This window comes from Pleurodeles waltl, chromosome 10, assembly GCF_031143425.1.
Source record: "Pleurodeles waltl isolate 20211129_DDA chromosome 10, aPleWal1.hap1.20221129, whole genome shotgun sequence".
Classification (NCBI taxonomy): Eukaryota; Metazoa; Chordata; class Amphibia; order Caudata; family Salamandridae; genus Pleurodeles; species Pleurodeles waltl.
Genome location: NC_090449.1, coordinates 4,215,622 through 4,229,050, shown reverse-complemented (window position 1 = coordinate 4,229,050; position 13,429 = coordinate 4,215,622). Strand labels below are relative to the sequence as shown.

General features: G+C 45.6%; 1 protein-coding gene across 1 annotated transcript in view; it reads right to left on the bottom strand.

The window, feature by feature from the left end:
• Window positions 1-13,429, bottom strand: part of CACNA1F (calcium voltage-gated channel subunit alpha1 F) — a 1,139,147-nt gene that overhangs the window by 898,583 nt on the left and 227,135 nt on the right. The window lies entirely within an intron of this gene.

Genomic DNA, 13,429 nt, shown 5'->3' with positions numbered 1-13,429 from the left:
ATAAGATAGTAACAGGATTCATATGGGGTCCCAACTGCCATCGAGTAGCTCTGACTGTACTGCAAAGACCAACAACGGAGGAAGGAGTGGCAGTCCCAGAGTTTGAGGCTTACACAATGGGTGGCGGGAAGAAAAACACTGGGAGAACCACTCCCCATATTGACCCCTGACCTAACAGCGTTTAGTAGGGCGATACTACAGCTCCTACACAACAGTAGAGAAAACACATCTGAATTTGAAGTCCTGCAACAGTGCCAGAGCGCTCTATGATAATGGAGCACTCCTTCCATTTGAGGACTTTGGGGCCAAATATGAGCTGCCAAGAAGTCACTTTCTACTACATAGAGCAGTTACAGAAGCTAATAAGAGACACTGGAAGGCTGGGATAGAAGAACCACACCAATCAATTAATTGTCAATATCTAGTGATAGCATAAGGGAAGTTCAAAGCAGTGACCTGCATATACAGGAGATTACGAGATTACGTGAGGAAATAATGAAACCCCTATACAGCCTGAAAAATAAATGGGAAGCAGACCTGGGTAAGACGATTGGGGACAAGGACTGGGAAAGTATCCAATATAACAAAACAAAAGCCACAAAAACTGACCGGTTTAAGCTGATTAATTTCTATATATTGCATAGAGCATATCTTACACCGGAGAAGGAAATAAGTTACTTACCTGAAACTATAGTTCTCACGTATTGGAATCTTTCATAGATTCACATGCTTGAATCATTCCCCATCGTCGACATGGGAGTCCCCAGCACCTTAGAAAAGACAATGTCCCAAAAGACATAACAGCAATTACTTAGCACTCTACATTTCAGTAATCTATCCAAGTCCTTATGTAAAAAAAGGACCAAACTTGAGCCTCAACCAATCAGATTACTCCACCCTCTAGAACCCACCAGAGAGAAGCTCCAGTACCTCAGATACTAGTGCGTATCTTAAAAGTTGATTGAGAAAATAACCAAAGTGAGCTTTCCCCGGGAGGTGGGTGGGTCGGATGTGAATCTATGAAAGATTCCAAACCTGGAAGGTAAGTAACTTATTTCCGTACTCCAGTATTGGAACTTTCATAGATTCACATGCTTGAATCAGACTATAAAGCAGTATTTACAGCACATTGTGTTGACAATATATTGTTTGAATTAGTGACAGATCGCTGTCTTAACTGTAAAGACATGATAGCATTGTAACCTGTAAAGATACTGTAACTTAGCAGCATACCTATTTATGCCCAATCATAACTATATGTATATGCAAAGCACAACCATTAAACCATGCAATGTGCGTACCAGAAAAGAAGGATGGAGGGAGGTAAAATTAGCTCAGCGTTACTGGAACAGATATCGCAGGACCGCCTGCCCTACCGCTACATCTCCTTGAGGTATGGCCTCCAGACAGTAGTGCCTTGTAAACGTGTGAGTACTTCTCCAGGTGGCTGCTCTGCAAATGTCTTGTAGGGGCACACCTGCAAACAGTGCCATCGACGTGGAGACAGATCTTGTGGAGTGTGCCCTTACTGAAGAATGTAAAGGCTTAGCAGCTGCTTGGTGACAACACTTTATAGCAGCTACTATCCACCTGGCTATCCTCTGCTTGGAAAGGGCCTGTCCCCTCCACGGGGCACTATAAGCGACAAATAACTGTGTAGTCTTACGAAAATGTTTGGTTATCTCCAAATAAAATGTAAGATTCCTTTTGATGTCCAACGAATGAAGAGCTCTTTCCGGAGATGACAGGTTCGTAAAGGAAGATTTCAATATCAAAGGCTTGTTAATATGGAAGTCTGATGGCACTTTTGGAACACATTTTGGGTTTGTATGAAGTATCACTCTATCATGCTTAAATTGAAGGAAAGGTTCTTGAATGGTCAAAGCCTGGATTTTGCTGATACGTCTAGTAAGTAAGGGCCAGCAGAAGAGCTACTTTCCATGATAAGTGCTTCAAATCCGCTTTGTGAATGGGTTTAAATGGATGTCTCATAAGCTGAGATAGAACCGTGTTGAGCTGCCAAGAAGGTGGAGGTGGTCTTACTGGTGGAAAGACTCGAAAGAGCCCTTTTAGAAACTGTTTTACCAATCTAGATGACCAGAGAGATGGCGATGTCGGCGAACATCTGAAACAAGATATGGCCGCCAAGTGCACCCTGATGGATGCATGAGCCAACCCCGTCGATGGTAGATGGAGGAGATAGGACAATATTTGCTTTGGTGGCAACAATAGTGGATCAATCTGCTCCTTCTGAAACCACAAACAAAACCTTTTTCCACTTCAGAGAGTATAAATTGTTTGTGCTATCGGCTCTGGCTTTCGAATGTCTCTCCCAACATTCGGGATGAATGTTTAAATGGGCAAAAACACTATGCTCAGGAGCCAAGCTGATAACTTTAGTGATTTGTGGTCTGGATGTAAAACTTGACCCTCGTTCCTTGTAAAGAGTTGTGGTGAGACCTTCAGTCGAATGCGGTCTGTCTCTGAGAGCAGGAGAAGCTCAGAAAACCAATGTTGGCGAGGCCAATACTGAGCTATCAGAATCAGTCTGCAATGTTTTCTCTTGATCTTTGTAAGTACTCTTGAGATCAGGGGAATGGGTGGAAAAGCGTAGGCAAATATTCCGTACCATGCCATTGAAAATGCAGTCCCCCACGAGCCCGGATGGTAAACCCAACTTGCATAAAAGCGGCATTTGGTGTTCTGCGGAGTTGCGAAGAGATCTAGTTTGGGCTTACCCCACCTCCTCAGAACTTGGTCGAGCACCTCCTGGTTCAGCTCCCATTCGTGACAGGAGGACGTTAGTCTGCTGATGGTGTCTGCTGTCTCGTTCAGCCTTCCTGGCAGATGTTCCGCTCGTAAACTGATTTCATTCCTAATAGCCCAAATAGTTTGAGATTCTCGAGATAGGAGAAGTGATTTTGTTCCTCCCGACTTGTTCAAATAATGCATTGTTTTCATATTGTCTGTTCTTTTGAGAACCGCAGAGTGTTTTATCCTGGGAAGGAAAGCCTGAAGGGCCAGAAAAACTGCTGTCAACTCCAGGAAATTGATGTGATATTTCCAGAAAGAGTTGCTCCACTTTCCACTGATCTGCAAATCTTGAAGATGCGCCCCCTCATCCTTCCAGAGAGGTGTCCATGGTAATGACCAACGGAGGTCGAGGAGGCAGAAACGGAATACCTACTGCGATGTTTGGCTGATCCGCCCACCAATGAAGCGCTTCGATCATCTGAGGAGTTACTGTGATTGAGTTGTTGAATGAGCCCTCTTTCTGAATCCATTGAAGGTCTAGTTCCTCTTGCAGGGGGCGCATCTCAGGCGACAAAAGGGAACTAGCTGAATGCAAGAAGACATCATCTGCAGAAGCGATTTGTAGCTGCGTACTGAAATACTTTCTTCTTTGAGCTCTGCCTGTTAGAGCTATGAGCTTGGTTTGTCTTTCCACTGAAGGGAAGGCCTTGTCCCTGATCGGGTCTATTGTTGCCCCTAAAAAAGGTCCTTCCTTTTGTTGGTAAGATCTTTGACTTGTTCCAATTCAGAGTGAGACCCAGTTCGTCGAATAATTCCAGGCAAGCCCTCGTGGAGTCTTGAGCCTCTTGATAAGACTGCGCTTTTATTAGCCAATCGTCTAAATATGGCAAAATGCTATATGTTTTCTAACTCAGCCAAGCCGCTACCGGAGCTAGACACTGTGCAAAGATTCTGGGGGCAGGCTTCAGGCGAAATGGAAGAACCCTGAACTGGAAATGGCTGCCGGCTTCTGTGAAATGCAGAAATTTTCTGTGAGCAGGTGAAGTCGGGATATGTAAGTAAGTATCCTGTAGATCCAGGGTTGCCATAAAGTCTCAGTGATTCATGCGGAGGAGAATGTCCTGCAACCTGGCCATGTGAAAGGTTTGACGTTTGAGGTATATGTTTAAGTCCCTGAGATCGAGAATGGGACGACAGGCTTCCAAGATTTTGCGTACTAGAAAGAAACAAGTGCAAAAAACTCTGCCCTTTTCCAAAGAATGAACCCTCTCTATAGATCCCTTCTTTAGCATGGTCACGACCTCCAGCCAGTGTTGTTTTAGATGCTTTTGAAAGAAGGTATGTGGAGAGCGTGAGGTAGGATATGGATGAACTCCAAAGAGTGGCCAAATTGAACTATCTTTAATACCCACTGGAGCCTGAAATCAGAGACAAGGGAACTTGGGATACAGACCATATCCTCTGGCACAGCTGGTTGGTCTCTTTGAGGAGAATAATACTGTTGATAATATTCTTCTTCATCCTCTTGACACTTAAAATAGAGCTGGGGAGGCCTATTGGCTGCCCCAAACGGTCCATCATCATCAGAGTCCTCCTCCAAAAGATGAGTTGGAATTAAAGGTGGGACCATACTTGGGGATGTGGCTCTCAGAGTTATGTCCCCTTTCCCAGTCAAGGCCTGTATTTTTCTCCTCGTCATCTTTATCTTCAATGTAGACGGCCTAGATTTTGTTACCGTCAAGGTAGACGAACAGGAATCCACAGTAGAGAGGATGGTAACCGTCACATAATAACAGCCTATGGGGCTACAAAGCCTTTCTATTCTTCATCTCTTACTTTTTCAGAAAAAGGTTTTGTGAAGGAGATTGGGGATCTGGTGCAAACATTTACCTCAAATTATACATTTAGAGGGGTGTTTTTAACCCTTTTCTACGTGCAATATGAAGAATTACACCATTGTAGCCTGTTTGCCTGGGCTGCATATTATGTTCTTTCTTTAGTGTCTCTGCAGGCCTTCCTGAAGCAAGGCGACCGTCTACATTTAAGAAAAGACTATATAAAGAAGTGCTCCGGGATACCGCATGTGGGTGGAACTATTCAAATGCTTATGACTATCAATGGAAATCCCCTATGAGAGAAATCTAGTTAAGTGTGAATGAGTGCAATAATTTAGAATATGAGGTACCATAATAATTGTGACACTGGTGTTAAAAGCAACAGTTACTATGGTGTACAAAATGTGGCCACTAAAGGCAATTAAATGCCTAGATGGTCCACCCGTCCTTTCTCCAACTCAAACAAGAAAAGAATAATGAAGGAACAAGTAAGCAATAACACCGACTAACTGTGTGTGTATTTAAGATATAGTCAAAGAATGATGCCATGGCACACTGAGATGCAAATAATATTATGGGCACAGAGATCATGAACTCTTGCTGAGCTATCTATCATATTTTAGAACAAATACTTCAGCATGAATGGAGATTTAAACAGTAATTGGAAAAGACACACAGTAAGCGGAAGTGTACTTTTAGTTCAAGGATAACAGAAAGCACAAGTCGCCTAAAGGGAGGAGTGGATAATGCTGGGAACATGTGGATGACTTGTAAGAAATATCATGTGACCATAAATGCATTTTAGAAATCACGGAAATAAGTTGAGGAGAAAGGACTGGCATGTTATTCAGTTCTACACCACATAAATGGCATCACTCATGAAGACACTGTTATAATGATCCACTTGTTTCCCTTCTAGGTAGCCCCTTTCCTGGGATACATGTTCGGATTATTTAGACACAAGCAATAAATATATAATGCAGGTTTATTCATTTCATTATTTTGGCAATGTGATAATCAAGCTTGCTCGAATATATTCACAGTAGTTAATCGGAGTTGGACTTTCGGTTCTTAATAATTGTTGCTGAGCTGGAAGCAACATTTCATGAAAGCTGGTGACTGCATTACTAATGAAAGTAGTTAAAAGGGCATTAGGTCAATTTCTGTACATTGTTTATTATGAAAGATTCAACAATGACCAGATAAAGTGGAAACAGAGTAAGAAGGGTTAGAGATTAACTTTGTGCCAGATGATTACGACAAGGGAGGCCATATCTCCTACGTTTGCTGAAGGTGGAGGGGAGATGCACTCAGTCTTCGATACAGGGCTTATCTACCTGACTTCCAAAAAAGACGTGAATAACTGACAACACTCTTATAGTGAACAGTGTTTCTGTTGTTCGAAACAGGTATGAGCCATCTCTGAAACTGGGATTAGGCTTTCTTTTTAGTGCAGAGTTTAGCGCCGTGAGCCCAAGGAATGAGGGTGGCATTGATACAAAACAAAAATCACACATTCAATGTTAAAATATTTTCAGCTGTTCTCACTTCTTGAAAAAAATGCAGCTACTGCTCTTTGATTTTATGATAGTTAATACCCAGATTACTGAGTGCACTAGGATGGGATTTTAATTCTAAAATATATCTTTCAAATGTATCCATTGCTACCTAATGTTCTTTAATGTGTAATTCTCTCATGAAAGAGGGTTTGCGTTCCAGTGACCACCCGTGATATTTCACAAGATTGTTCGCTACCTGTTACGTATCTCATTCAAGTACTGCTCGGTGGGTTGCAGGGTTGCTGCTGTAGGAAAGTACCCTTTTCTGGCATGGTTACCCCTACTTTTTGCCTGTTCTCAGTGTGTTTTGACTGTGTTCACTGGGATCCTGCTAACCAGGACTCTGACTATGCTCTCTCCCTTTAAACATGGTTGCATGGACCACACACACCCCACATTTTGCATACTGGTGCCCCCGTACAAGTCCCTAGTATATAGTACCCAGGTACCCAGGGCATTGGGGCACCAAGGGTCCCCCATGGGCTGCAGCATGTATTATGCCACCCATGGTAGCCCATGCAAAGTGTTCTGCAGGCCTGCCATTGCAGCTTGCATGAAAGTGTGCATGTACCCCTTTCACTTCAGGTCACTGCATCAGGTCACTGTAAGTCACCCCTATGGCAGGTGCTCCTATCCCAGAGCGCAGGGTGCAGATACTTGTGTGTGAGCGCACCCCTGCAGGAGCAGAGGTGCACCCACAAACTCCAGCTCCATTTTCATGGACTTTGTGAGTGCGGGGATGCCATTTTACGCGTGTACTGGACATACATAATGGTAACTCCGAAATTAGGCATGTTTGGTATTAAACATGTCGGAATCATAACCCAATACTGTTGCCAGTATTGGAAGTATGATTCCATGCACTCTGTGGGCTCCTTAGAGGACCCCAGCATTGCTCCTACCAACCTTCTAAGGTTTTCTGGGCATCCCAATATGCTGCCATCCCTCAGACAGGTTCCTGCCCTCCTGTTGCTTGATCAGCTCAAGTCCAGGAAGGCAGAACAAATGATTTCCTTTGGGAGATAGGGGTAACACCATCTTCCTTTGGAAATAAGTGTTACATGGATTGGGAGGGGTAGCCTCCCCAAGACACTGGAAATGCTTCGAAGGGCATATCTGGTGCCCTCTTGCATAAACCAGCCTCCACCGGTCCAGGGACCTTTGGTCCCTGCTTTGGGGCATAACTAGACAATGGAAATGGGATTGACCACTCCCCTGTCCATCACCACTTTAGGGGTGGTGCCCAGACCTCCTCCAGAGGGTCCCTTGATTGTGCCATCTTGAATCCAAGGTGGGCAGAGGCATCTAGGAGCATCTGAGTGGCCAGGTCAGGCAGGCAACGTCAGAGCCCCCGACAGGTGGTCACCCTGCTAGGTGACCAATCCACCTTAAGGGCTATTTAGGGTCTCCGTCTTGGGTGGGTCCTCAGATTCAGCTTGCAAGATTCCAGCAGGACTCCTCTGCAACCTCTACTTTGATTTCTGGTCACTGGAACTGCGACTGGACCCTCCAGGAACCGGCAATCTGCATCCAGACAAAGACTGCTTGCAACATTGTTTCCATGGCTCCTTTCAGCTTCTGCAACATTTCCCTAGCTTTGCATACTCTGAGGGTGACAAGTCTTCAGTCTGCATGAGAAGGAATCTCCCTTGTAGTGAAGGAGTCACTCCCCTGCATGTGCAGGGACCAACTGCAATGACGACTGGCTGCGTGGATCCCCTCTCATCCTGAGCTGCATGGATCCTGCATCCCCTTGGTTCTTGCTACCAGCTGTCCAACTTTGGTGAAGGTAAACCCTTGCCTTCCCACGCAGAAGAACTACTCCCATTCACCGTGTCTCTTGCAGCTAACAAGGCTTGTTCGCATCTCCTCCAAGGGATCTTCAGGGTCCATATAGCCCCAGCTCCAGCACTCTTCCCTGCCATGCACAGCCCTCTGCGTGCTTCTCCTGCGGCATGGGACCCTTCTTCAGTTGTGCTGTGTGGGATCTTCTGCAACTCCTAGGTCCTCTTCCAGTGGGTCTCCTGTGGGAGCTGCCTGCTCATCTATGGCCTTGCTGAGGGTCCGCTGGGACTCCAGCCCTGTGGGCTGAGTCCTCATGGACCTTTCTGGTCCCCGGTAGCTCCACTTTTCCTCTACTGAGGCCCTTGCCTTTGCCAAGGCTTGTTGGTGGTTTTTCCACACAACAGACAGACTGCAATCTTCCATCAGGCATGGGACATCGACTGTATCCTACAGGAACTCTTCACCGACTAGAGGGCTGCATTGCTGACCGTCTTCATCCTACCATCGACCAACTCCTGCAACCAGAGACGGGTGGGTAGTGACTCTTGCCAGCAACTAACACTTATGCGACTTCCGGACTTGGTCCCCTTCTTTTTCAGGTCTTCCTCTTCAGGAATCCACCACTGGTTTCTTGCAGTCGTGTTTGGGTGTTGTATTATCCTCATTTTCAGTTCTTTTGGTGGTTTGGGGAAAATCCAGTAACTTACTCTTTTCTTTCTGGTCGCTGGGGGGGGGGCACTGTGGTACTTACTTTTGGGATTTCCTAGTTCCCCAAGATCCCCTCTACAGGTTCTGCTTACCTTGGTGGGGGTCCTACATTCAGATTCCATTTCTTTAGTATATGGTTTGGGCTCCCCCCTAGGGTCACTATTGTCTATTGCTATGGCACTGTTTTCTACTGGTATTTATGCCTATTTCTAATTACTAATTTACATATTTAGGGCCTGATTACAACTTTGGAGGAGGTGTTAATCCGTTCCAAAAGTGACGATAAAGTGACGGATATACCACCAGCCGTATTGCGAGTCCATTATATCCTATGGAACTCGTAATACGGCTGGTGGTATATCCATCACATTTGGGACGGATTAACACGTCCTCCAAAGTTGTATTCAGGCCCTTAGTGTGTTTACGTACCTTCTACTGGAGGGTTGCTTCTCCAGTACTTTTTAGTAATTGTGTCACTAAAATAAAGTACCTTTATTTTTGTAACACTGAGTGTTTTCTTTCATGTCCGTCAGTGCTGTGTGACAACAGTGGTCTTGCATGAGCTTTGCATGTCTCCTAGATAAGCTTTGGTTGCTCATCCACAGCTACCTCTAGAAAGCCTGACTTCTAGACACTGCCTACACTTCACTAAGAGGGGATACCTGGACCTGATATAGGGTGATAACACCTTAGGTGCTCACCACACACCAGGCCAGCTTCCTACAGCTGCAACCCAATGGATTTTGTTTCTTGGGTTGGCACATTTACAATCTCCTTAGGACCAGACTTCTAAAAAGCCTATTTCCCAGGCTGTGTTCTGGAGACTCCAGGAAACATATGCACATTTTGTTTTATTCAGGTCAAAGGATTCTTCAATGCCCCGATATCTGGACTTACATTAAGAATAATATCCAGATAAAATAATGTTACTAATCTGCCAATTAATTTTCTTTGTGCAAATGTTAATAGTGTGTAAAATGTTAGTAGCTTACTTGCTTTCTGGCATCTTTTTACAAGACTTCTGAATGACAGTTGACTTGAGTCTTGTGCAATTGGCGGGCAGCCAGCATCAATACAGAGGCAGAGGAGTATAAAAGCTGGGTGTAAAAACCTATACTCATTTAAAAACTTGTTTTGGGCTAGAAGAAGTGTTTTTTTTTTTACCAGTATCCTAGTTTTCCGTCAGGGAAATCTCCACTGAAATTATGAGCACTGAATAGTCCCATCCATGTGCGGGGACCCCGGAGCAGACTTTTCAAAGTCACTTCCACTTTGCCTTGCTTTGGAAAGGACAGGATAAATATGCGACACAGATGGTCAATTCTGCAGCCTTAAAACAGACTTTATTGCCAATCTTGGTTAAATAATTTAAAATTTAGAAGGAAAAAAGGGTCACACCTGTAAATGTCACTTGAGTAAAATGAAAAGTGACATCTTAAAATCTTTTAACTTATTCTTTAAGTAAGAGATAGGAGAATATAAGGCAATGTTGCAGTATAGGCTGAATCATTGAAAACAATGAAAACCTTGACCTAGACCTACAGCTGCGAGGTCTGGTGACAGGAGTAAGATCTAGTTTGCCTTGATGCTGACGCCATAGATACATGATGGCTGAGAAGGGGTGCTGGAAGGGGCTGGCGGTACTGGCACAGAAGTACGGCTGGAACTGCTGGTTGAAGAGTGGAGAAATGTGGAGGCCGCTGCATGGAGATCTGCACGTACCTTTACTAGGCACTATTGTCTATATTCAGGTGCTAAAGCAGATACTCAAGTAGGGCAGGCGTCTTTGAGGAATTATGTAGTAAATGCTCAAGCAGATAAAAGTCGGAAGTCCTTTATTCCAGTAATTTATTCCAGTACAGCATTAATAACTCACAGATTGCTCCTCACTCTCCAGTGTACAATCTTCTCTCCCCAGCCTTCCTAATCCAACCTAGAATGCTCACCTCATCCACATTCCATTCTCTTCTTACAAGTCAATCTCTACACATCTTCCCCCTTACACACCCTAACAAATAATAAACCACATACAAATCCAGAGCCATATACTATTTACAATTAGCAAATTACTCAATAATCAGATCTATCTACCTCCTTAACTTTGCACAAATTTCCCATACTCCATTCTCTTCCATCATCCACCCTAACCACTGTGTTTGATACCTTTACTACTTTCTGTGGTTTGGAAAACTTGCTCTCACCTTTCTTCACTATACCAAACGTTTTCACAGCTACCCAATAACCTACTTCCACACTCATGTTCTTCACTCTCTTCCTAGAATCATAACTCAACTTATTAAGCTCCTGAAAATCAAACACTCTTGCTCTCATCATTTCACAATCCACCACACTTGTCTCTTCTCATGCAACCACCAAGGAGATTCTTTTGTCGCAGGTTCTGTAGGACGCTGGCCTGGTTTGTAGTGGTACCAAGGGATACTTACACTCTGCACCAGGTCCAGTTTTCCCTTATTAGTGTAGAAGAGGTGTCTAGCAGCTTAGGCTGATAGAAAACGTAGCTTAGCAGAGCAGCTTAGGCTGAACTAGGAGGCGTGTAAAGCTCCTACTATACGACTGGTGTCATATGCACAATATCATAAGAAAACACTATACACAGATATACTAAAAATAAAGGTACTTTATTTTTATGACAATATGCCAAAAGTATCTCAGTGAGTACCGTCAGTATGAGGATAGCAAATATACACAAGATATATGTACACTATACCAAAATTATGCAGTAATAGCAATAGAAAACAGTGCAAACAATGTATAGTCACCATAGAATGCAATGGGAGCACATAGGTACAGGGGCAACACAAACCATATACTCTAGAAGTGGAATGCGAACCACAAATGGACCCCAAACCTATGTGAGCTTGTAGAGGGTTGCTGGGACTGTAAGAAAACAGTGAGGGTTAGAAAAATAGCCCACCCCAAGACCCTGAAAAGTGGGTGCAAAGTGCACCTAAGTTCCCCAGACAGCACAGAAGTCGTGATAGGGGAATTCTGCAAGGAAGACCAACACCAGCAATGCAACAATGATGGATTTCCAGACGAGAGTACCTGTGGAACAAGGGGACCAAGTCCAAGAGTCACGATCAAGTCGGGAGTGGGCAGATGCCCAGGAAATGCCAGCTGTGGGTGCAAAGAAGCTGCCACCGGATGATAGAAGCTGTGGATTCTGCAAGAATGAAGAGGGCTAGAAACTTCCCCTTTGGAGGCTGGATGTCCCACGTCGTGAAGAAGCTTGCAGTGGTGTTTCCGTGCAGAAAGACAGCAAACAAGCCTTGCTAGCTGCAAGGGTCGCGGTTAGGGGTTTTGGATGCTGCTGAGGCCCAGGAGGGACCAGGATGTCGCCAATTGCGCGAGGAGACAGAGGGGGCGTCCAGCAAGACAAAGAGTCCACTCAGAAGCAAGCAGCACCTGCAGAAGTGCTGGAACAGGCACTACGAAGAAGAGTGAACCGAAGCTCACCCGAAGTCACAAAAGAAGGTCCCACAATGCCGGAGGACAACTCAGGAGGTCGTGCACTGCAGGTTAGAGTGTTGGGGACCCAGGCTTGGCTGTGCACAAAGGAAATCCTGGAAGAGTGCACAGGAGCCGGAGCAGCTGCAAATCACGCGGTACCCAGCAATGCAGTCTAGCGTGGGGAGGCAAGGACTTACCTCCACCAAACTTGGACTGAAGAGTCACTGGACTGTGGGAGTCACATGGACAGAGTTGCTGAGTTCCGGGGACCACGCTCGTGGTGCTGAGAGGGGACCCAGAGAACCGGTGATGCAGTCTTTTGGTGCCTGCGGTTGCAGGGGGAAGATTCCGTCAACGCATGGGAGATTTCTTCTGAGCTTCTAGTGCAGAGAGGAGGCAGACTACCCCCACAGCATGTACCACCAGGAAAACAGTAGAGAAGGCGGCCGGATCAGCGATACAAGGTTGCAGTAGTCGTCTTTGCTACTTTGTTGCAGATTTGCAGGCTTCCAGCGCGGTCAGCAGTCGATTCCTTGGCAGAAGGTGAAGAGAGAGATGCAGAGGAACTCGGATGAGCTCTTGCATTCGTTATCTAAGGAATCCCCAAAGACAGAGACCCTAAATAGCCAGAAATGGAGTTTTGGCTACTTAGGAAGGAGGATAGGCTAGTAACACAGGTAAGAGCCTATCAGAAGGAGTCTCTGACGTCACCTGCTGGCCCTGGCCACTCAGAGCAGTTCAGTGTGCCAGCAGCACCTCTGTTTCCAAGATGGCAGAGGTCTGGAGCACACTGGAGGAGCTCTGGGCACCTCCCAGGGGAGGTGCAGGTCAGGGGAGTGGTCACTCCCCTTTCCTTTGTCCAGTTTCGTGCCAGAGCAGGGCTGGGGGATCCCTGAACCGGTGTAGACTAGCTTATGCAGAGATGGGCACCATCTGTGCCCATCAAAGCATTTCCAGAGGCTGGGGGAGGCTACTCCTCCCCAGCCCTGACACCTTTTTCCAAAGGGAGAGGGTGTAACACCCTCTCTCTGAGGAAGTCCTTTGTTCTGCCTTCCTGGGCCAAGCTTGGCTGGACCCCAGGAGGGCAGAAACCGGTCTGAGGGGTTGGCAGCAGCAGCAGCTGCATTGAAACCCTGGGAAAGGTAGTTTGGCAGTACCCGGGTCTGTGCTAGAGACTCGGGGGATCATGGAATTGTCTCCCCAATGCCAGAATGGCATTGGGGTGACAATTCCATGATCTTAGACATGTTACATGGCCATGTTCGGAGTTACCATTGTGACGCTATACATATGTATAGTGCACGTGTGTAATGGTGT